Below are 25,695 nucleotides of genomic sequence, written 5' to 3'. Positions count from 1 at the left end.
GACTGACTGAGCCGCTGATCCTCCGACCGATTGAGCCCCGGATCCTCCGTCCGACTGAGCCCCTGATCTTCCGACCGACTGAGCCCCTGATCCTCCGACCGACTGAGGCCCTGATCCTCCGACCGACTGAGGCCCTGATCCTCCGACCGACTGAGCCCCTGATCCTCCGACCGACTGAGCCGTTGATCCTCTGACCGACTGAGCCCCTGATCCTCCGACCGACTGAGCCCCTGATCCTCAGACCGACTGAGCCCCTGATCCTCCGACCGACTGAGCCCCTGATCCTCCGACCGACTGAGACCCTGATCCTCCGACTGACTGAGCCCCTAATCCTCCGACTGACTGAGCCCCTAATCCTCCGACTGACTGAGCCCCTGATCCTCTGACTGAGCCACTGATCCTCCGACCGACTGAGAGCCTGATCCTCCGACCGACTGAGCCGCTGATCCTCCGACCGACTGAGCCCCTGATCCTCCGATCGACTGAGCCCCTGATCCTCCGACCGACTGAGCCCCTGATCCTCCGACTGACTGAGCGCCTGATACTCCGACTGACTGAGCCGCTGATCCTCCGACCGATTGAGCCCCGGATCCTCCGTCCGACTGAGCCCCTGATCCTCCGACCGACTGAGGCCCTGATCCTCCGACCGACTGAGGCCCTGATCCTCCGACCGACTGAGCCCCTGATCCTCCGACCGACTGAGCCGTTGATCCTCTGACCGACTGAGCCCCTGATCCTCCGACCGACTGAGCCCCTGATCCTCCGACTGACTGAGCCCCTGATCCTCCGACCGAGTGAGCCCCTGATCTTCCGACTGACTGAGCCCCTAATCCTCCGACTGACTGAGCCCCTGATCCTCTGACTGAGCCACTGATCCTCCGACCGACTGAGAGCCTGATCCTCCGACCGACTGAGCCGTTGATCCTCCGACCGACTGAGCCGCTGATCCTCCGACTGACTGAGCCCCTGATCCTCTGACTGAGCCACTGATCCTCCGACCGACTGAAAGCCTGATCCTCCGACTGACTGAGCCGCTGATCCTCCGACTGACTGAGCCCCTGATCCTCTGACTGAGCCACTGATCCTCCGACCGACTAAGAGCCTGATCCTCCGACCGACTGAGCCGTTGATCCTCCGACCGACTGAGCCGCTGATCCTCCGACTGACTGAGCCCCTGATCCTCTGACTGACTGAGCCCCTGATCCTCCGATCGACTGAGCCCCTGATCCTCTGACTGAGCCCCTGATCCTCCGACTGACTGAGCCCCTGATCATCCGACCGACTGAGCCCCTGATCCTCCGACCGACTGAGACCCTGATCCTCCGACCGACTGAGCCCCTGATCATCCGACCGACTGAGCCCCTGATCCTCCGACCGACTGAGACCCTGATCCTCCGACTGAGCTGCTGATCCTCTGACCGACTGAGCCCCTGATCCTCCGACCGACTGAGCCCCTGATCCTCTGACCGACTGAGGCTCTGATCCTCCGACCGACTGAGCCGTTGATCATCTGACCGACTGAGCCCCTGATCCTCCGACCGACTGAGCCCCTGATCCTCAGACCGACTGAGCCCCTGATCCTCCGACCGACTGAGCCCCTGATCCTCCGACCGACTGAGACCCTGATCCTCCGACTGACTGAGCCCCTAATCCTCCGACTGACTGAGCCCCTAATCCTCCGACTGACTGAGCCCCTGATCCTCTGACTGAGCCACTGATCCTCCGACCGACTGAGAGCGTGATCCTCCGACCGACTGAGCCGCTGATCCTCCGACCGACTGAGCCCCTGATCCTCCGATCGACTGAGCCCCTGATCCTCCGACCGACTGAGCCCCTGATCCTCCGACTGACTGAGCGCCTGATACTCCGACTGACTGAGCCGCTGATCCTCCGACCGATTGAGCCCCGGATCCTCCGTCCGACTGAGCCCCTGATCCTCCGACCGACTGAGGCCCTGATCCTCCGACCGACTGAGGCCCTGATCCTCCGACCGACTGAGCCCCTGATCCTCCGACCGACTGAGCCGTTGATCCTCTGACCGACTGAGCCCCTGATCCTCCGACCGACTGAGCCCCTGATCCTCCGACTGACTGAGCCCCTGATCCTCCGACCGAGTGAGCCCCTGATCTTCCGACTGACTGAGCCCCTAATCCTCCGACTGACTGAGCCCCTGATCCTCTGACTGAGCCACTGATCCTCCGACCGACTGAGAGCCTGATCCTCCGACCGACTGAGCTGTTGATCCTCCGACCGACTGAGCCGCTGATCCTCCGACTGACTGAGCCCCTGATCCTCTGACTGAGCCACTGATCCTCCGACCGACTGAAAGCCTGATCCTCCGACTGACTGAGCCGCTGATCCTCCGACTGACTGAGCCCCTGATCCTCTGACTGAGCCACTGATCCTCCGACCGACTAAGAGCCTGATCCTCCGACCGACTGAGCCGTTGATCCTCCGACCGACTGAGCCGCTGATCCTCCGACTGACTGAGCCCCTGATCCTCTGACTGACTGAGCCCCTGATCCTCCGATCGACTGAGCCCCTGATCCTCTGACTGAGCCCCTGATCCTCCGACTGACTGAGCCCCTGATCATCCGACCGACTGAGCCCCTGATCCTCCGACCGACTGAGACCCTGATCCTCCGACCGACTGAGCCCCTGATCATCCGACCGACTGAGCCCCTGATCCTCCGACCGACTGAGACCCTGATCCTCTGACTGAGCTGCTGATCCTCTGACCGACTGAGCCCCTGATCCTCCGACCGACTGAGCCCCTGATCCTCTGACCGACTGAGGCCCTGATCCTCCGACCGACTGAGGCCCTGATCCTCCGACCGACTGAGGCCCTGATCCTCCGACCGACTGAGCCCCTGATCCTCCGACTGACTGAGCCCCTGATCCTCCGACCGACTGAGCCCCTGATCCTCCGACCGACTGAGCCCCTGATCCTCCGACCGACTGAGCCCCTGATCCTCCGACCGACTGAGCCGCTGATCCTCCGACTGACTGAGCCCCTGATCCTCCGACAGACTGAGCCCCCGATCCTCCGACCGACTGAGCCCCTGATCCTCCGACCGACTGAGCCCCTGATCCTCCGACAGACTGAGCCCCCGATCCTCCGACCGACTGAGCCCCTGATCCTCCGACCGACTGAGCCCCTGATCCTCCGACTGACAGAATCCCTGATCCTCCGACCGACTGAGCCCCTGATCCTCCGACCGACTGAGCCCCTGATCCTCCGACCGACCGAGCCCCTGATCCTCCGACCGACTGAGCCCCTGATCCTCCGACCGACGCAGCCCCTGATCCTCCGACTGACTGAGCCCCTGATCCTCCGACCGACAGAATCCCTGATCCTCCGACCGACTGAGGCCCTGATCCTCCGACCGACTGAGCCCCTGATCCTCCGACCGACTGAGCCCCTGATCCTCCGACCGACTGAGCCGTTGATCCTCCGACCGACTGAGCCCCTGATCCTCCGACCGACTGAGCCCCTGATCTTCCGACCGACTGAGCCACTGATCCTCAGACCGACTGAGCCCCTGATCCTCCGACCGACTGAGTCCCTGATCCTCCGACCGACTGAGGCCCTGATCCTCCGACCGACTGAGCCCCTGATCCTTCGACCGACTGAGGCCCTGATCCTCCGACCGACTGAGGCCCTGATCCTCCGACCGACTGAGCCACTGATCCTCCGACCGACTGAGGCCCTGATCCTCCGACCGACTGAGGCCCTGATCCTCCGACCGACTGAGCCGTTGATCCTCCGACCGACTGAGGCCCTGATCCTCAGACCGACTGAGCCACTGATCCTTCGACCGACTGAGGCCTTGATCCTCCGACCGACTGAGGCCCTGATCCTCCGACCGACTGAGCCCGTGATCCTCCGACCGACTGAGCCCCTGATCCTCCGACCGACTGAGCCCCTGATCCTCCGACGGACTGAGGCCCTGATCCTCCGACCGACTGAGCCGTTGATCATCTGACCGACTGAGCCCCTGATCCTCCGACCGACTGAGCCCCTGATCCTCAGACCGACTGAGCCCCTGATCCTCCGACCGACTGAGCCCCTGATCCTCCGACCGACTGAGACCCTGATCCTCCGACTGACTGAGCCCCTAATCCTCCGACTGACTGAGCCCCTAATCCTCCGACTGACTGAGCCCCTGATCCTCTGACTGAGCCACTGATCCTCCGACCGACTGAGAGCCTGATCCTCCGACCGACTGAGCCGCTGATCCTCCGACCGACTGAGCCCCTGATCCTCCGATCGACTGAGCCCCTGATCCTCCGACCGACTGAGCCCCTGATCCTCCGACTGACTGAGCGCCTGATACTCCGACTGACTGAGCCGCTGATCCTCCGACCGATTGAGCCCCGGATCCTCCGTCCGACTGAGCCCCTGATCCTCCGACCGACTGAGGCCCTGATCCTCCGACCGACTGAGGCCCTGATCCTCCGACCGACTGAGCCCCTGATCCTCCGACCGACTGAGCCGTTGATCCTCTGACCGACTGAGCCCCTGATCCTCCGACCGACTGAGCCCCTGATCCTCCGACTGACTGAGCCCCTGATCCTCCGACCGAGTGAGCCCCTGATCTTCCGACTGACTGAGCCCCTAATCCTCCGACTGACTGAGCCCCTGATCCTCTGACTGAGCCACTGATCCTCCGACCGACTGAGAGCCTGATCCTCCGACCGACTGAGCCGTTGATCCTCCGACCGACTGAGCCGCTGATCCTCCGACTGACTGAGCCCCTGATCCTCTGACTGAGCCACTGATCCTCCGACCGACTGAAAGCCTGATCCTCCGACTGACTGAGCCGCTGATCCTCCGACTGACTGAGCCCCTGATCCTCTGACTGAGCCACTGATCCTCCGACCGACTAAGAGCCTGATCCTCCGACCGACTGAGCCGTTGATCCTCCGACCGACTGAGCCGCTGATCCTCCGACTGACTGAGCCCCTGATCCTCTGACTGACTGAGCCCCTGATCCTCCGATCGACTGAGCCCCTGATCCTCTGACTGAGCCCCTGATCCTCCGACTGACTGAGCCCCTGATCATCCGACCGACTGAGCCCCTGATCCTCCGACCGACTGAGACCCTGATCCTCCGACCGACTGAGCCCCTGATCATCCGACCGACTGAGACCCTGATCCTCTGACTGAGCTGCTGATCCTCTGACCGACTGAGCCCCTGATCCTCCGACCGACTGAGCCCCTGATCCTCTGACCGACTGAGGCCCTGATCCTCCGACCGACTGAGGCCCTGATCCTCCGACCGACTGAGGCCCTGATCCTCCGACCGACTGAGCCCCTGATCCTCCGACTGACTGAGCCCCTGATCCTCCGACCGACTGAGCCCCTGATCCTCCGACCGACTGAGCCTCTGATCCTCCGACCGACTGAGCCCCTGATCCTCCGACCGACTGAGCCGCTGATCCTCCGACTGACTGAGCCCCTGATCCTCCGACAGACTGAGCCCCCGATCCTCCGACCGACTGAGCCCCTGATCCTCCGACCGACTGAGCCCCTGATCCTCCGACAGACTGAGCCCCCGATCCTCCGACCGACTGAGCCCCTGATCCTCCGACCGACTGAGCCCCTGATCCTCCGACTGACAGAATCCCTGATCCTCCGTCCGACTGAGCCCCTGATTCTCCGACCGACTGAGCCCCTGATCCTCCGACCGACCGAGCCCCTGATCCTCCGACCGACTGAGCCCCTGATCCTCCGACCGACGCAGCCCCTGATCCTCCGACTGACTGAGCCCCTGATCCTCCGACCGACAGAATCCCTGATCCTCCGACCGACTGAGGCCCTGATCCTCCGACCGACTGAGCCCCTGATCCTCCGACCGACTGAGCCCCTGATCCTCCGACCGACTGAGCCGTTGATCCTCCGACCGACTGAGCCCCTGATCCTCCGACCGACTGAGCCCCTGATCTTCCGACCGACTGAGCCACTGATCCTCAGACCGACTGAGCCCCTGATCCTCCGACCGACTGAGTCCCTGATCCTCCGACCGACTGAGGCCCTGATCCTCCGACCGACTGAGCCCCTGATCCTTCGACCGACTGAGGCCCTGATCCTCCGACCGACTGAGGCCCTGATCCTCCGACCGACTGAGCCACTGATCCTCCGACCGACTGAGGCCCTGATCCTCCGACCGACTGAGGCCCTGATCCTCCGACCGACTGAGCCGTTGATCCTCCGACCGACTGAGGCCCTGATCCTCAGACCGACTGAGCCACTGATCCTTCGACCGACTGAGGCCTTGATCCTCCGACCGACTGAGGCCCTGATCCTCCGACCGACTGAGCCCCTGATCCTCCTACCGACTGAGCCCCTGATCCTCCGACCGACTGAGCCCCTGATCCTCCGACGGACTGAGGCCCTGATCCTCCGACCGACTGAGCCGTTGATCCTCTGACCGACTGAGCCCCTGATCCTCCGACCGACTGAGCCCCTGATCCTCCGACCGACTGAGCCGTTGATCCTCTGACCGACTGAGCCCCTGATCCTCCGACCGACTGAGCCCCTGATCCTCAGACCGACTGAGCCCCTGATCCTCCGACCGACTGAGCCCCTGATCCTCCGACCGACTGAGCCCCTGATCCTCCGACTGACTGAGCCCCTAATCCTCCGACTGACTGAGCCCCTAATCCTCCGACTGACTGAGCCCCTGGTCCTCTGACTGAGCCACTGATCCTCCGACTGACTGAGCCCCTGATCCTCTGACTGGGCCACTGATCCTCCGACCGACTGAGAGCCTGATCCTCCGACCGACTGAGCCCCTGATCCTCCGACCGACTGAGCCCCTGATCCTCCGATCGACTGAGCCCCTGATCCTCCGACCGACTGAGCCCCTGATACTCCGACTGACTGAGCCGCTGATCCTCCGACCGATTGAGCCCCGGATACTCCGACCGACTGAGCCCCTGATCCTCCGACTGACTGAGCCCCTGATACTCCGACTGACTGAGCCGCTGATCCTCCGACCGATTGAGCCCCGGATCCTCCGTCCGACTGAGCTGCTGGTCCTCCGACCGACTGAACCCCTGATCCCCCGACCGACTGAGCCGTTGATCCTCCAAACGACTGAGCCCCTGATCCTCCGACCGACTGAGGCCCTGATCCTCCGACCGACTGAGGCCCTGATCCTCCGACCGACTGAGCCCCTGATCCTCCGACCGACTGAGCCGTTGATCCTCTGACCGACTGAGCCCCTGATCCTCCGACCGACTGAGCCCCTGATCCTCCGACTGACTGAGCCCCTGATCCTCCGACCGAGTGAGCCCCTGAACTTCCGACTGACTGAGCCCCTAATCCTCCGACTGACTGAGCCCCTGATCCTCTGACTGAGCCACTGATCCTCCGACCGACTGAGAGCCTGATACTCCGACCGACTAAGCCGTTGATCCTCCGACCGACTGAGCCGCTGATCCTCCGACTGACTGAGCCCCTGATCCTCTGACTGAGCCACTGATTCTCCGACCGACTGAGAGCCTGATCCTCCGACTGACTGAGCCGCTGATCCTCCGACTGACTGAGCCCCTGATCCTCTGACTGAGCCACTGATCCTCCGACCGACTAAGAGCCTGATCCTCCGACCGACTGAGCCGTTTATCCTCCGACCGACTGAGCCGCTGATCCTCCGACTGACTGAGCCCCTGATCCTCTGACTGAGCCCCTGATCCTCCGACTGACTGAGCCCCTGATCCTCCGATCGACTGAGCCCCTGATCCTCTGACTGAGCCCCTGATCATCCGACCGACTGAGCCCCTGATCCTCCGACCGACTGAGACCCTGATCCTCCGACCGACTGAGACCCTGATCCTCCGACTGAGCTGCTGATCCTCTGACCGACGGAGCCCCTGATCCTCCGACCGACTGAGCCCCTGATCCTCTGACCGACTGAGGCCCTGATCCTCCGACCGACTGAGGCCCTGATCCTCCGACCGACTGAGGCCCTGATCCTCCGACCGACTGAGCCCCTGATCCTCCGACCGACTGAGCCCCTAATCCTCCGACCGACTGAGCCCCTGATCCTCCGACCGACTGACCCCTGATCCTCCGACCGACTGAGCCCCTGATCCTCCGACCGACTGAGCCGCTGATCCTCCGACTGACTGAGCCCTTGATCCTCCGACAGACTGAGCCCCCGATCCTCCGACCGACTGAGCCCCTGATCCTCCGACCGACTGAGCCCCCGATCCTCCGACAGACTGAGCCCCCGATCCTCCGACCGACTGAGCCCCTGATCCTCCGACCGACTGAGGCCCTGATCCTCCGACTGACAGAATCCCTGATCCTCCGACCGACTGAGCCCCTGATCCTCCGACCGACTGAGCCCCTGATCCTCCGACCGACCGAGCCCCTGATCCTCCGACCGACTGAGCCCCTGATCCTCCGACCGACGCAGCCCCTGATCCTCCGACTGACTGAGCCCCTGATCCTCCGACCGACAGAATCCCTGATCCTCCGACCGACTGAGCCCCTGATCCTCCGACCGACTGAGGCCCTGATCCTCCGACCGACTGAGCCCCTGATCCTCCGACCGACTGAGCCCCTGATCCTCCGACCGACTGAGCCCCTGATCCTCCGACCGACTGAGCCGTTGATCCTCCGACCGACTGAGCCCCTGATCCTCCGACCGACTGAGCCCCTGATCTTCCGACCGACTGAGCCACTGATCCTCAGACCGACTGAGCCCCTGATCCTCCGACCGACTGAGGCCCTGATCCTCCGACCGACTGAGCCCCTGATCCTCCGACCGACTGAGCCGCTGATCCTCCGACTGACTGAGCCCCTGATCCTCCGACTGACTGAGCCCCTGATCCTCCGACCGACTGAGCCCCTGATCCTCCGACCGACTGAGGCCCTGATCCTCCGACCGACTGAGCCCCTGATCCTCCGACCGACTGAGGCCCTGATCCTCCGACCGACTGAGCCCCTGATCCTCCGACCGACTGAACCCCTGATCCTCCGACCGACTGAGCCCCTGATCCTCCGACCGACTGAGCCCCTGATCCTCCGACCGACTGAGCCCCTGATCCTCCGACTGACTGAGCCCCTGATACTCCGACCGACTGAGCCGCTGATCCTCCGACCGATTGAGCCCCGGATCCTCCGACCGACTGAGCCCCTGATCCTCCGACTGACTGAGCCCCTGATACTCCGACTGACTGAGCCGCTGATCCTCCGACCGATTGAGCCCCGGATCCTCCGTCCGACTGAGCTGCTGGTCCTCCGACCGACTGAACCCCTGATCCCCCGACCGACTGAGCCGTTGATCCTCCAAACGACTGAGCCCCTGATCCTCCGACCGACTGAGCCCCTGATCCTCCGACCGACTGAGCCGCTGATCCTCCGACCGATTGAGCCCCGGATCCTCCGTCCAACTGAGCTGCTGGATCTCCGACCGACTGAACCCCTGATCCCCCGACCGACTGAGCCGTTGATCCTCCAAACGACTGAGCCCCTGATTCTCCGACCGACTGAGCCCCTTATCCTCCGACCGACTAAGCCCCGGATCCTCCGACCGACTGAGCCCCGGATCCTCCGACCGACTGAGCCGTTGATCCTCCGACCGACTGATCCCCTGATCCTCCGACCGACTGAGCCCCTGATCCTCCGACCGACTGAGCTGCTGATCCTCCGGCCGACTGAGCCGTTGATCCTCCGACCGACTGAGTCCCTGATCCTCCGACCGACTGAGCCCCTGATCCTCCGACCGACTGAACCCCTGATATTCCGACCGTCTGAGTCCCTGATCCTCCGACCGACTGAGCCCCTGATCCTCCGACCTACTGAACCCCTGATCCTCCGACCGACTGAGCCGTTGATCCACCGACCGACTGAGGCCCTGATCCTCCGACCGACTGAGGCCCTGATCCTCCGACCGACTGAGGCCCTGATCCTCCGACCGACTGAGCCCCTGATCCTCAGACCAACTGAGCCCCTGATCCTCTGACTGACTGAGCCCCTGATCCTCCGACCGACTGAGCCCCTGATCCTCAGACCAACTGAGCCCCTGATCCTCCGACCGACTGAGCCCCTGATCCTCCGACCGACTGCTCCGTTGATCCTCCGACCGACTGAGCCCCTGATCCTCCGACTGACTGAGCCCCTGAACCACCGACCGACTGAGCCGTTGATCCTCCGAACGACTGAGCCCCTGATCCTCCGACCGACTGAGCCCCTGATCCTCCGACCGACTGAGCCGTTGATCCTCCGAACGACTGAGCCCCTGATCCTCCGACTGACTGAGCCCCTGAACCTCCGACCGAGTGAGCCCCTGATCCTCCGACTGACTGAGCCCCTGATCCTCCGACTGACAGAACCCCTGATCCTCCGACGGACTGAGCCCCTGATCCTCCGACCGACTGAGCCCCTGATCCTCTGACTGACTGAGCCCCTGATCCTCCGACTGACAGAACCCCTGACCCTCCGACCGACTGAGCCCCTGATCCTCCGACTGACTGAGCCCCTGATCCTCCGACTGACTGAACCCCTGATCCTCTGACCGACTGAGCCCCTGATCCTCCGACTTACAGAACCCCTGATCCTCCGACCGACTGAGCCCCTGATCCGCCGACCGACTGAGCGCCTGATCCTCCGACCGACTGAGCCACTGATCCTCCGACCGACTCAGCCCCTGATCCTCCGACCGACTGAGCCCCTGATCCTCCGACCGACTGAGGCCCTGATCCTCCGACTGAGCCGTTGATCCTCCAAACGACTGAGCCCCTGATCCTCCGACCGACTGAGGCCCTGATCCATTACCGACTGAGGCCCTGATCCTCCGACCGACTGAGCCCCTGATCCTCCGACCGACTGAGGCCCTGATTCTCCGACCGACTGAGCCCCTGATCCTCCGACCGACTGAGGTCCTGATCCTCCGACGGACTGAGGCCCTGATCCTCCGACCGACTGAGCCCCTGATCCTCCGACCGTCTGAGCACCTGATCCTCCGACTGACTGAGCCCCTGATTCTCCGTCCGACTGAGCCCCGGATCCTCCCACCGACTGAGCCGTTGATCCTCCGACCGACTCAGCCCCGATCCTCTGACTGAGCCCCGGATCCTCCGACCGACTGAGCCGTTGATCCTCCGACCGACTCAGCCCCGATCCTCTGACTGAGCCCCGGATCCTCCGACCGACTGAGCCCCTGATCCTCTGACCGACTGAGCCCCAGATCCTCCGTCCGACTGAGCCGTTGATCCTCCGACCGACTGAGCCCCTGATCCTCCGACCGACTGAGCCCCTGATCTTCCGACCGACTGAGCCACTGATCCTCAGACCGACTGAGCCCCTGATCCTCCGACCGACTGAGGCCCTGATCCTCCGACCGACTGAGCCCCTGATCCTCCGACCGACTGAGCCGCTGATCCTCCGACTGACTGAGCCCCTGATCCTCCGACTGACTGAGCCCCTGATCCTCCGACAGACTGAGCCCCGATCCTCCGACCGACTGAGCCCCTGATCCTCCGACCGACTGAGCCCCTGATCCTCCGACTGACTGAGCCGTTGATCCTCCGACCGACTCAGCCCCGATCCTCTGACTGAGCCCCGGATCCTCCGACCGACTGAGCCCCTGATCCTCTGACCGACTGAGCCCCAGATCCTCCGTCCGACTGAGCCGTTGATCCTCCGACCGACTGAGCCCCTGATCCTCCGACCGACTGAGCCCCTGATCTTCCGACCGACTGAGCCACTGATCCTCAGACCGACTGAGCCCCTGATCCTCCGACCGACTGAGGCCCTGATCCTCCGACCGACTGAGCCCCTGATCCTCCGACCGACTGAGCCGCTGATCCTCCGACTGACTGAGCCCCTGATCCTCCGACTGACTGAGCCCCTGATCCTCCGACAGACTGAGCCCCGATCCTCCGACCGACTGAGCCCCTGATCCTCCGACCGACTGAGCCCCTGAACCTCCGACCGACTGAGCCCCTTATCCTCCGACCGACTAAGCCCCGGATCCTCCGACCGACTGAACCCCGGATCCTCCGACCGACTGAGCCGTTGATCCTCCGACCGACTGATCCCCTGATCCTCCGACCGACTGAGCCCCTGATCTCCGACCGACTGAGCTGCTGATCCTCCGGCCGACTGAGCCGTTGATCCTCCGACCGACTGAGTCCCTGATCCTCCGACCGACTGAGCCCCTGATCCTCCGACCGACTGAACCCCTGATATTCCGACCGTCTGAGTCCCTGATCCTCCGACCGACTGAGCCCCTGATCCTCCGACCGACTGAACCCCTGATCCTCCGACCGACTGAGCCGTTGATCCACCGACCGACTGAGGCCCTGATCCTCCGACCGACTGAGGCCCTGATCCTCCGACCGACTGAGGCCCTGATCCTCCGACCGACTGAGCCCCTGATCCTCAGACCGACTGAGCCCCTGATCCTCTGACTGACTGAGCCCCTGATCCTCCGACCGACTGAGCCCCTGATCCTCAGACCAACTGAGCCCCTGATCCTCCGACCGACTGAGCCCCTGATCCTCCGACCGACTGCTCCGTTGATCCTCCGACCGACTGAGCCCCTGATCCTCCGACTGACTGAGCCCCTGAACCACCGACCGACTGAGCGTTGATCCTCCGACCGACTGAGCCCCTGATCCTCCGACCGACTGAGCCCCTGACCCTCCGACCGACTGAGCCGTTGATCCTCCGAACGACTGAGCCCCTGATCCTCCGACTGACTGAGCCCCTGAACCTCCGACCGAGTGAGCCCCTGATCCTCCGACTGACTGAGCCCCTGATCCTCCGACTGACAGAACCCCTGATCCTCCGACGGACTGAGCCCCTGATCCTCCGACCGACTGAGCCCCTGATCCTCTGACCGACTGAGCCCCTGATCCTCCGACTGACAGAACCCCTGATCCTCCGACCGACTGAGCCCCTGATCCTCCGACTGACTGAGCCCCTGATCCTCCGACTGACTGAGCCCCTGATCCTCCGACCGACTGAGCCCCTGATCCTCCGACTTACAGAACCCCTGATCCTCCGACCGACTGAGCCCCTGATCCGCCGACCGACTGAGCCCCTGATCCTCCGACCGACTGAGCCCCTGATCCTCCGACCGACTGAGCCCCTGATCCTCCGACCGACTGAGGCCCTGATCCTCCGACTGAGCCGTTGATCCTCCAAACGACTGAGCCCCTGATCCTCCGACCGACTGAGGCCCTGATCCATTACCGACTGAGGCCCTGATCCTCCGACCGACTGAGCCCCTGATCCTCCGACCGACTGAGGCCCTGATTCTCCGACCGACTGAGCCCCTGATCCTCCGACCGACTGAGGTCCTGATCCTCCGACGGACTGAGGCCCTGATCCTCCGACCGACTGAGCCCCTGATCCTCCGACCGTCTGAGCACCTGATCCTCCGACTGACTGAGCCCCTGATTCTCCGTCCGACTGAGCCCCGGATCCTCCCACCGACTGAGCCGTTGATCCTCCGACCGACTCAGCCCCGATCCTCTGACTGAGCCCCGGATCCTCCGACCAACTGAGCCGTTGATCCTCCGACCGACTCAGCCCCGATCCTCTGACTGAGCCCCGGATCCTCCGACCGACTGAGCCCCTGATCCTCCGACCGACTGAGCCCCAGATCCTCCGTCCGACTGAGCCCCGGATCCTCCGACCGACTGAGGCCCTGATCCTCCGACCGACTGAGCCCCTGATCCTCCGACCGACTGAGCCCCTGATCCTCCGACCGACTGAGCCCCTGATCCTCCGACCGACTGAGCCGTTGATCCTCCGACCGAATGAGCCGTTGATCCTCCGACCGACTGAGACCCTAATCTTCCGACCGACTGAGGTCCTGATCCTCCGACCGACTGAGGCCCTGATCCTCCGACCGACTGAGGCCCTGATCCTCCGACCGACTGAGGCCCTGATCCTCCGACCGACTGAGCCCCTGATCCTCAGACCGACTGAGCCCCTGATCCTCAGACCGACTGAGCCCCTGATCCTCCGACCGACTGAGGCCCTGATCCTCCGACCGACTGAGGCCCTGATCCTCCGACCGACTGAGCCCCTGATCCTCAGACCAACTGAGCCCCTGATCCTCCGACTGACTGGGCCCCTGATCCTCCGACCGACTGAGCCGTTGATCCACCGACCGACTGAGCCCCTGATCCTCAGACCGACTGAGCCCCTGATCCTCCGACCGACTGAGGCCCTGATCCTCCGACCGACTGAGGCCCTGATCCTCCGACCGACTGAGCCCCTGATCCTCAGACCAACTGAGCCCCTGATCCTCCGACCGACTGAGGCCCTGATCCTCCGACCGACTGAGCCGTTGATCCTCCGACCGACTGGGCCCCTGATCCTCCGACCGACTGAGGCCCTGATCCTCCGACCGACTGAGGCCCTGATCCTCCGACCGACTGAGCCCCTGATCCTCAGACCAACTGAGCCACTGATCCTCCGACTGACTGGGCCCCTGATCCTCCGACCGACTGAGCCGTTGATCCTCCGACCGACTGAGCCCCTGATCCTCCGACCGACTGCTCCGTTGATCCTCCGACCGACTGAGCCCCTGATCCTCCGACTGACTGAGCCCCTGAACCACCGACCGAGTGAGCCCCTGATCCTCCGACTGACTGAGCCACTGATCCTCCGACCGAGTGAGCCCCTGATCCTCCGACTGACTGAGCCCCTGATCCTCCGACTGACTGGGCCCCTGATCCTCCGACCGACTGAGCCGTTGATCCTCCGAACGACTGAGCCCCTGATCCTCCGACTGACTGAGCCCCTGATCCTCCGACTGAGCCGTTGATCCTCCAAACGACTGAGCCCCTGATCCTCCGACCGACTGATCCCCTGATCCTCCGACCGACTGAGGCCCTGATCCATTACCGACTGCGGCCCTGATCCTCCGACCGACTGAGGCCCTGATCCTCCGACCGACTGAGGCCCTGATTCTCCGACCGACTGAGCCCCTGATCCTCCGACCGACTGAGGCCCTGATCCTCCGACGGACTGAGGCCCTGATCCTCCGACCGACTGAGCCGTTGATCCTCCGACCGACTCAGCCCCAATCCTCTGACTGAGCCCCGGATCCTCCGACCGACTGAGCCGTTGATCCTCCGACCGACTCAGCCCCGATCCTCTGACTTAGCCCCGGATCCTCCGACCGACTGAGCCCCTGATCCTCCGACCGACTGAGCCCCAGATACTCCGTCCGACTGAGCCCCGGATCCTCCGACCGACTGAGCCGTTGATCCTCCGACCGACTCAGCCCCGATCCTCTGACTGAGCCCCGGATCCTCCGACCGACTGAGCCCCTGATCCTCCGACCGACTGAGCCCCTGATCCTCCGACCGACTGAGCCCCTGATCCTCCGACCGACTGAGCCCCTGATCCTCCGACCGACTGAGCCCCTGACCCTCCGACCGACTGAGCCCCTGACCCTCCGACCGACTGAGCCCCTGATCCTCCGACCGACTGAGCCCCTGATCCTCCGACCGACTGAGCCCCTGATCCTCCGACCGACTGAGCCCCTGATCCTCCGACCGACTGAGCCCCTGATCCTCCGACTGACTGAGCCCCTGATCCTACGACTGACTCAGCCCCGATCCTCTGACTGAGCCACTGATCCTCCGACCGACTGAGCGTTGATCCTGTGACCGACTGAGCCGTTGATCCTCCGACCGACTGAGCGTTGATCCTCCGACCGACTGAGCCCCTGATCCTCCGACCGACTGAGCCCCTGATCCTCCGACCGACTGAGCCCCTGATCCTCTAACTGACTGAGCCCCTGATCCTCCGACCGACTGAGCCCCTGATCCTCCGACGAATGAGCCCCTGATCCTCCGACCGACTCAGCCCCGATCCTCTGACTGAGCCCCTGATCCTCCGACCGACTCAGCCCCGATCCTCTGACAGAGCCGCTCATCCTCCGACTGACTGAGCCGTTGATCCTCCGACCGACTGAGCCCCTGATCCTCCGACCGACTGAGCCGTTGATCCACCGACCGACTGAGCCGTTGATCCTCCGACTGCCTGAGCCCCTGATCCTCCGACCGACTGAGCCCCTGATCCTCCGACCGACTGAGCCGTTGATCCTCCGACCGACTGAGGCCCTGATCCTCCGACCGACTGAGCCCCTGATCCTCAGACCAACTGAGCCCCTGATCCTCCGACTGACTGGGCCCCTGATCCTCCGACCGACTGAGCCGTTGATCCACCGACCGACTGAGCCCCTGATCCTCAGACCGACTGAGCCCCTGATCCTCCGACCGACTGAGGCCCTGATCCTCCGACCGACTGAGGCCCTGATCCTCCGACCGACTGAGCCCCTGATCCTCAGACCAACTGAGCCAATGATCCTCCGACTGACTGGGCCCCTGATCCTCCGACCGACTGAGCCGTTGATCCTCCGACCGACTGAGCCCCTGATCCTCCGACCGACTGCTCCGTTGATCCTCCGACCGACTGAGCCCCTGATCCTCCGACTGACTGAGCCCCTGAACCTCCGACCGAGTGAGCCCCTGATCCTCCGACTGACTGAGCCACTGATCCTCCGACCGAGTGAGCCCCTGATCCTCCGACCGACTGAGCCCCTGATCCTCCGACTGACTGGGCCCCTGATCCTCCGACCGACTGAGCCGTTGATCCTCCGAATGACTGAGCCCCTGATCCTCCGACTGACTGAGCCCCTGATCCTCCGACTGAGCCGTTGATCCTCCAAACGACTGAGCCCCTGATCCTCCGACCGACTGATCCCCTGATCCTCCGACCGACTGAGGCCCTGATCCATTAACGACTGCGGCCCTGATCCTCCGACCGACTGAGGCCCTGATCCTCCGACCGACTGAGGCCCTGATTCTCCGACCGACTGAGCCCCTGATCCTCCGACCGACTGAGGCCCTGATCCTCCGACGGACTGAGGCCCTGATCCTCCGACCGACTGAGCCGTTGATCCTCCGACCGACTCAGCCCCGATCCTCTGACAGAGCCGCTCATCCTCCGACTGACTGAGCCGTTGATCCTCCGACCGACTGAGCCCCTGATCCTCCGACCGACTGAGCCGTTGATCCACCGACCGACTGAGCCGTTGATCCTCCGACTGCCTGAGCCCCTGATCCTCCGACCGACTGAGCCCCTGATCCTCCGACCGACTGAGCCGTTGATCCTCCGACCGACTGAGGCCCTGATCCTCCGACCGACTGAGCCCCTGATCCTCAGACCAACTGAGCCCCTGATCCTCCGACCGACTGAGCCGTTGATCCACCGACCGACTGAGCCCTTGATCCTCAGACCGACTGAGCCCCTGATCCTCCGACCGACTGAGGCCCTGATCCTCCGACCGACTGAGGCCCTGATCCTCCGACCGACTGAGCCCCTGATCCTCAGACCAACTGAGCCCCTGATCCTCCGACCGACTGAGCCACTGATCCTCCGACCGACTGAGCCGTTGATCCTCCGACCGACTGGGCCCCTGATCCTCCGACCGACTGAGGCCCTGATCCTCCGACCGACTGAGGCCCTGATCCTCCGACCGACTGAGCCCCTGATCCTCAGACCAACTGAGCCACTGATCCTCCGACTGACTGGGCCCCTGATCCTCCGACCGACTGAGCCGTTGATCCTCCGACCGACTGAGCCCCTGATCCTCCGACCGACTGCTCCGTTGATCCTCCGACCGACTGAGCCCCTGATCCTCCGACTGACTGAGCCCCTGAACCACCGACCGAGTGAGCCCCTGATCCTCCGACTGACTGAGCCACTGATCCTCCGACCGAGTGAGCCCCTGATCCTCCGACCGACTGAGCCCCTGATCCTCCGACTGACTGGGCCCCTGATCCTCCGACCGACTGAGCCGTTGATCCTCCGAACGACTGAGCCCCTGATCCTCCGACTGACTGAGCCCCTGATCCTCCGACTGAGCCGTTGATCCTCCAAACGACTGAGCCCCTGATCCTCCGACCGACTGATCCCCTGATCCTCCGACCGACTGAGGCCCTGATCCATTACCGACTGCGGCCCTGATCCTCCGACCGACTGAGGCCCTGATCCTCCGACCGACTGAGGCCCTGATTCTCCGACCGACTGAGCCCCTGATCCTCCGACCGACTGAGGCCCTGATCCTCCGACGGACTGAGGCCCTGATCCTCCGACCGACTGAGCCGTTGATCCTCCGACCGACTCAGCCCCGATCCTCTGACTGAGCCCCGGATCCTCCGACCGACTGAGCCGTTGATCCTCCGACCGACTCAGCCCCGATCCTCTGACTGAGCCCCGGATCCTCCGACCGACTGAGCCCCTGATCCTCCGACCGACTGAGCCCCAGATACTCCGTCCGACTGAGCCCCGGATCCTCCGACCGACTGAGCCGTTGATCCTCCGACCGACTCAGCCCCGATCCTCTGACTGAGCCCCGGATCCTCCGACCGACTGAGCCCCTGATCCTCCGACCGACTGAGCCCCTGATCCTCCGACCGACTGAGCCCCTGATCCTCCGACCGACTGAGCCCCTGATCCTCCGACCGACTGAGCCCCTGACCCTCCGACCGACTGAGCCCCTGATCCTCCGACCGACTGAGCCCCTGATCCTCCGACCGACTGAGCCCCTGATCCTCCGACCGACTGAGCCCCTGATCCTCCGACCGACTGAGCCCCTGATCCTCCGACTGACTGAGCCCCTGATCCTACGACCGACTCAGCCCCGATCCTCTGACTGAGCCACTGATCCTCCGACCGACTGAGCGTTGATCCTGTGACCGACTGAGCCGTTGATCCTCCGACCGACTGAGCGTTGATCCTCCGACCGACTGAGCCCCTGATCCTCCGACCGACTGAGCCCCTGATCCTCCGACCGACTGAGCCCCTGATCCTCCGACCGACTGAGCCCCTGATCCTCCGACCGACTGAGCCCCTGATCCTCTGACTGACTGAGCCCCTGATCCTCCGACCGACTGAGCCCCTGATCCTCCGACCGAATGAGCCCCTGATCCTCCGACCGACTCAGCCCCGATCCTCTGACTGAGCCCCTGATCCTCCGACCGACTCAGCCCCGATCCTCTGACAGAGCCGCTCATCCTCCGACTGACTGAGCCGTTGATCCTCCGACCGACTGAGCCCCTGATCCTCCGACCGACTGAGCCCCTGATCCTCCGACCGACTGAGCCGTTGATCCACCGACCGACTGAGCCGTTGATCCTCCGACTGCCTGAGCCCCTGATCCTCCGACCGACTGAGCCCCTGATCCTCCGACCGACTGAGCCGTTGATCCACCGACCGACTGCTCCGTTGATCCACCGACCGACTGAGCCCCTGAACCTCCGACCGAGTGAGACCCTGATCCTCCGACCGACTGAGCCTCTGATCTTCCGACCGACTGAGCCCCTGATCCTCCGACCGACTGAGTTCCTGATCCTCCAACTGAGCCCCTGATCCTCCGACCGACTGAGCTGCTGATCCTCCGACCAACTGAGCCGTTGATCCTCCGACCAACTGAGCCCCTGATCCACCGACCAACTGAGCCCCTGATCCACCGACCAACTGAGCCCCTGATCATCCGACCGACTGAGCCCCTGAACCTCCGGCCGACTGAGCCGTTGATCCTCCGACCGACTGAGTTCCTGATCCTCCGACCGACTGAGCCCCTGATCCTCCGACCAACTGAGCCCCTGATCCACCGACCAACTGAGCCCCTGATCCTCCGACCGACTCAGCCCGATCCTCCGACTGAGCCCCTGATCCTCCGACCGACTCAGCCCCGATCCTCTGACTGAGCCGCTGATCCTCCAAATGACTTTGCCGCTCATCCTCCGACTGACTGAGCCCCTGATCCTCCGACCGACTGAGCCGTTGATCCTCCGACCGACTGAGCCGTTGATCCTCCGACCGACTGAGCCCCTGATCCTCCGACCAACTGAGCCGTTGATCCTCCGACCGACTGAGCCCCTGATCCTCCTACTGACTGAGCCCCTGATCCTCCGACTGACTGAGCCCCTGGTCCTCCGACCGACTGAGCCCCTGATCCTCCTACTGACTGAGCCCCTGATCCTCCGACTGACTGAGCCCCTGATCCTCCGACCGACAGAACCCCTGATCCTCCGACCGACTGAGCCCCTGATCCTCCGACCGACTGAGCCCCTGATCCTCTGACTGACAGAACCCCTGATCCTCCGACTGAATGAGCCCCTGATCCTCTGACCGACTGAGCCCCTGATCCTCCGACTGACTGAGCCGTTGATCCTCCGACTGACTGAGCCCCTGATCCTCCGACTGACTGCTCCGTTGATCCTCCGACCGACTGAGCCCCTGATCCTCCGACTGACTGAGCCCCTGAACCACCGACCGACTGAGCCGTTGATCCTCCGACTGACTGAGCCCCTGAACCTCCGACCGAGTGAGACCCTGATCCTCCGACCGACTGAGCCTCGTATCTTCCGACCGACTGAGCCCCTGATCCTCCGACCGACTGAGTTCCTGATCCTCCAACTGAGCCCCTGATCCTCCGACCGACTGAGCTGCTGATCCTCCGACCGACTGAGCCGTTGATCCTCCGACCGACTGAGCCCCTGATCCTCCGATTGACTGAGCCCCTGATCCTCCGACCGACTGAGCCCCTGATCCTCCGACCGACTGAGCCGCTGATCCTCCGACTGACTGAGCCCCTGATCCTCCGACCGACTGAGCCCCTGATCCTCCGACCGACTGAGCCCCTGATCCTCCTACTGACTGAGCCCCTGATCCTCCGACCCACTGAGCCCCTGATCCTCCGACCGACTGAGCCCCTGATCCTCCGACTGACTGAGGCCCTGATCATCTGACCGACTGAGCCCCTGATCCTCCAACCGACTGAGCCCCTGATCCTCCGACTGACTGAGGCCCTGATCCTCCGACCGACTGAGCCCCTGATCCTCCGACCGACTGAGCCCCTGATCCTCCGACCGACTGAGCCCCTGATCCTCCGACCGACTGAGCCCCTGATCCTCTGACTGACTGAGGCCCTGATCATCCGACTGAGCGACTGATCTTCCGACCGACTGAGCCCCTGATCCTCCGACCGACTGAGCCGTTTATCCACCGACCGACTGAGCCCCTGATCCTCTGACTGAGCGACTGATCCTCCGACCGACTGAGCCCCTGATCCTCTGACTGACTGAGCCCCTGATCCTCCGACCGACTGAGCCCCTGATCCTCCGACCGAATGAGCCCCTGATCCTCCGACCGACTCAGCCCCGATCCTCTGACTGAGCCCCTGATCCTCCGACCGACTCAGCCCCGATCCTCTGACAGAGCCGCTCATCCTCCGACTGACTGAGCCGTTGATCCTCCGACCGACTAAGCCCCTGATCCTCCGACCGACTGAGCCGTTGATCCACCGACCGACTGAGCCGTTGATCCTCCGACTGCCTGAGCCCCTGATCCTCCGACCAACTGAGCCCCTGATCCTCCGACCGACTGAGCCGTTGATCCACCGACCGACTGCTCCGTTGATCCACCGACCGACTGAGCCCCTGAACCTCCGACCGAGTGAGACCCTGATCCTCCGACCGACTGAGCCTCTGATCTTCCGACCGACTGAGCCCCTGATCCTCCGACCGACTGAGTTCCTGATCCTCCAACTGAGTCCCTGATCCTCCGACCGACTGATCTGCTGATCCACCGACCAACTGAGCCCCTGATCCTCCGACCGACTGAGCCGTTGATCCTCCGACCGACTGAGCCGTTGATCCTCCGACCGACTGAGCCGTTGATCCTCCGACCGACTGAGCCTCTGATTCTCCGACCAACTGAGCCGTTGATCCTCCGACCGACTGAGCCGTTGATCCTCCGACTGACTGAGCCCCTGATCCTCCGACTGACAGAATCCCTGATCCTCCGACTGACTGAGCCCCTGATCCTCCGATTGACTGAGCCCCTGATCCTCCGACCAACTGAGCCGTTGATCCTCCGACCGACTGAGCCGTTGATCCTCCGACTGACTGAGTCCCTGATCCTCCGACTGACAGAAACCCTGATCCTCCGACTGACTGAGACCCTGATCCTCCGATTGACTGAGCCCCTGATCCTCCGACCGACTGAGCCCCTAATCCTCCGACCGACTGAGGCCCTGATCCTCCGACCGACTGAGCCCCTGATCCTCCGACTGACAGAACCCCTGATCCTCCGACTGAATGAGCCCCTGATCCTCTGACCGACTGAGCCCCTGATCCTCCGACTGACAGAACCCCTGATCCTCCGACTGACTGAGCCCCTGATCCTCCAACCGACTGAGCCCCTGATCCTCCGACTGACAGAACCCCTGACCCTCCGACCGACTGAGCCCCTGATCCTCCGACTGACTGAGCCCCTGATCCTCCGACCGACTGAGCCCCTGATCCTCCTACTGACTGAGCCCCTGATCCACCGACTGACTGAGCCCCTGGTCCTCCGACCGACTGAGCCCCTGATCCTCCTACTGACTGAGCCCCTGATCCTCCGACTGACTGAGCCCCTGATCCTCCGACCGACAGAACCCCTGATCCTCCGACTGACTGAGCCGTTGATCCTCCGACTGACTGAGCCCCTGATCCTCCGACTGACTGCTCCGTTGATCCTCCGACCGACTGAGCCCCTGATCCTCCGACTGACTGAGCCCCTGAACCACCGACCGACTGAGCCGTTGATCCTCCGACTGACTGAGCCCCTGAACCTCCGACCGAGTGAGACCCTGATCCTACGACCGACTGAGCCTCTGATCTTCCGACCGACTGAGCCCCTGATCCTCCGACCGACTGAGTTCCTGATCCTCCAACTGAGCCCCGGATCCTCCGACCGACTGAGCTGCTGATCCACCGACCAACTGAGCCCCTGATCCTCCGACCGACTGAGCCGTTGATCCTCCGACCGACTGAGCTGCTGATCCTCCGACTGACTGAGCCGTTGATCCTCCGACCGACTGAGCCCCTGATCCTCCGATTGACTGAGCCCCTGATCCTCCGACCGACTGAGCCCCTGATCCTCCGACCGACTGAGCCGCTGATCCTCCGATTGACTGAGCCCCTGATCCTCCGACCGACTGAGCCCCTGATCCTCCGACCGACTGAGCCCCTGATCCTCCTACTGACTGAGCCCCTGATCCTCCGACCAACTGAGCCCCTGATCCTCCGACCGACTGAGCCCCTGATCCTCCGACCGACTGAGGCCCTGATCATCTGAACGACTGAGCCCCTGATCCTCCAACCGACTGAGCCCCTGATCCTCCGACTGACTGAGGCCCTGATCCTCCGACCGACTGAGCCCCTGATCCTCCGACCGACTGAGCCCCTGATCCTCCGACCGACTGAGCCCCTGATCCTCCGACCGACTGAGCCCCTGATCCTCTGACTGACTGAGGCCCTGATCATCCGACTGAGCGACTGATCTTCCGACCGACTGAGCCCCTGATCCTCCGACCGACTGAGCCGTTTATCCACCGACCGACTGAGCCCCTGATCCTCTGACTGAGCGACTGATCCTCCGACTGACTGAGCCCCTGATCCTCCGACCGACTGAGCCGTTGATCCTGTGACCGACTGAGTTCCTGATCCTCCGACCGACTGAGCCCCTGATCCTCCGACCGACTGAGCCGTTGATCCTCCGACCGACTGAGATCCTGATCCTCCGACCGACTGAGCCCCTGATCCTCCGACCAACTGAGCCCCTGATCCACCGACCAACTGAGCCCCTGATCCACCGACCAACTGAGCCCCTGATCATCCGACCGACTGAGCCCCTGAACCTCCGGCCGACTGAGCCGTTGATCCTCCGACCGACTGAGTTCCTGATCCTCCGACCGACTGAGCCCCTGATCCTCCGACCAACTGAGCCCCTGATCCACCGACCAACTGAGCCCCTGATCCTCCGACCGACTCAGCCCGATCCTCCGACTGAGCCCCTGATCCTCCGACCGACTCAGCCCCGATCCTCTGACTGAGCCGCTGATCCTCCAAATGACTTTGCCGCTCATCCTCCGACTGACTGAGCCCCTGATCCTCCGACCGACTGAGCCCCTGATCCTCCTACTGACTGAGCCCCTGATTCTCCGACTGACTGAGCCCCTGGTCCTCCGACCGACTGAGCCCCTGATCCTCCTACTGACTGAGCCCCTGATCCTCCGACTGACTGAGCCCCTGATCCTCCGACCGACTGAGCCCCTGATCCTCCGACCGACTGAGCCCCTGATCCTCCGACCGACTGAGCCCCTGATCCTCCGACTGACAGAACCCCTGATCCTCCGACTGAATGAGCCCCTGATCCTCTGACCGACTGAGCCCCTGATCCTCCGACTGACTGAGCCGTTGATCCTCCGACTGACTGAGCCCCTGATCCTCCGACTGACTGCTCCGTTGATCCTCCGACCGACTGAGCCCCTGATCCTCCGACTGACTGAGCCCCTGAACCACCGACCGACTGAGCCGTTGATCCTCCGACTGACTGAGCCCCTGAACCTCCGACCGAGTGAGACCCTGATCCTCCGACCGACTGAGCCTCTGATCTTCCGACCGACTGAGCCCCTGATCCTCCGACCGACTGAGTTCCTGATCCTCCAACTGAGCCCCTGATCCTCCGACCTACTGAGCTGCTGATCCTCCGACCGACTGAGCCGTTGATCCTCCGACCGACTGAGCCCCTGATCCTCCGATTGACTGAGCCCCTGATCCTCCGACCGACTGAGCCCCTGATCCTCCGACCGACTGAGCCGCTGATCCTCCGACTGACTGAGCCCCTGATCCTCCGACCGACTGAGCCCCTGATCCTCCGACCGACTGAGCCCCTGATCCTCCTACTGACTGAGCCCCTAATCCTCCGACCAACTGAGCCCCTGATCCTCCGACCGACTGAGCCCCTGATCCTCCGACTGACTGAGGCCCTGATCATCTGACCGACTGAGCCCCTGATCCTCCAACCGACTGAGCCCCTGATCCTCCGACTGACTGAGGCCCTGATCCTCCGACCGACTGAGCCCCTGATCCTCCGACCGACTGAGCCCCTGATCCTCCGACCGACTGAGCCCCTGATCCTCCGACCGACTGAGCCCCTGATCCTCTGACTGACTGAGGCCCTGATCATCCGACTGAGCGACTGATCTTCCGACCGACTGAGCCCCTGATCCTCCGACCGACTGAGCCGTTTATCCACCGACCGACTGAGCCCCTGATCCTCTGACTGAGCGACTGATCCTCCGACCGACTGAGCCCCTGATCCTCTGACTGACTGAGCCCCTGATCCTCCGACCGACTGAGCCCCTGATCCTCCGACCGAATGAGCCCCTGATCCTCCGACCGACTCAGCCCCGATCCTCTGACTGAGCCCCGATCCTCCGACCGACTCAGCCCCGATCCTCTGACAGAGCCGCTCATCCTCCGACTTACTGAGCCGTTGATCCTCCGACCGACTGAGCCCCTGATCCTCCGACCGACTGAGCCGTTGATCCACCGACCGACTGAGCCGTTGATCCTCCGACTGCCTGAGCCCCTGATCCTCCGACCAACTGAGCCCCTGATCCTCCGACCGACTGAGCCGTTGATCCACCGACCGACTGCTCCGTTGATCCACCGACCGACTGAGCCCCTGAACCTCCGACCGAGTGAGACCCTGATCCTCCGACCGACTGAGCCTCTGATCTTCCGACCGACTGAGCCCCTGATCCTCCGACCGACTGAGTTCCTGATCCTCCAACTGAGCCCCTGATCCTC

Source organism: Pristiophorus japonicus, chromosome 2 (assembly GCF_044704955.1).
Source record: "Pristiophorus japonicus isolate sPriJap1 chromosome 2, sPriJap1.hap1, whole genome shotgun sequence".
NCBI classification, from domain to species: Eukaryota; Metazoa; Chordata; class Chondrichthyes; family Pristiophoridae; genus Pristiophorus; species Pristiophorus japonicus.
This window is presented reverse-complemented; position numbering follows the sequence as displayed.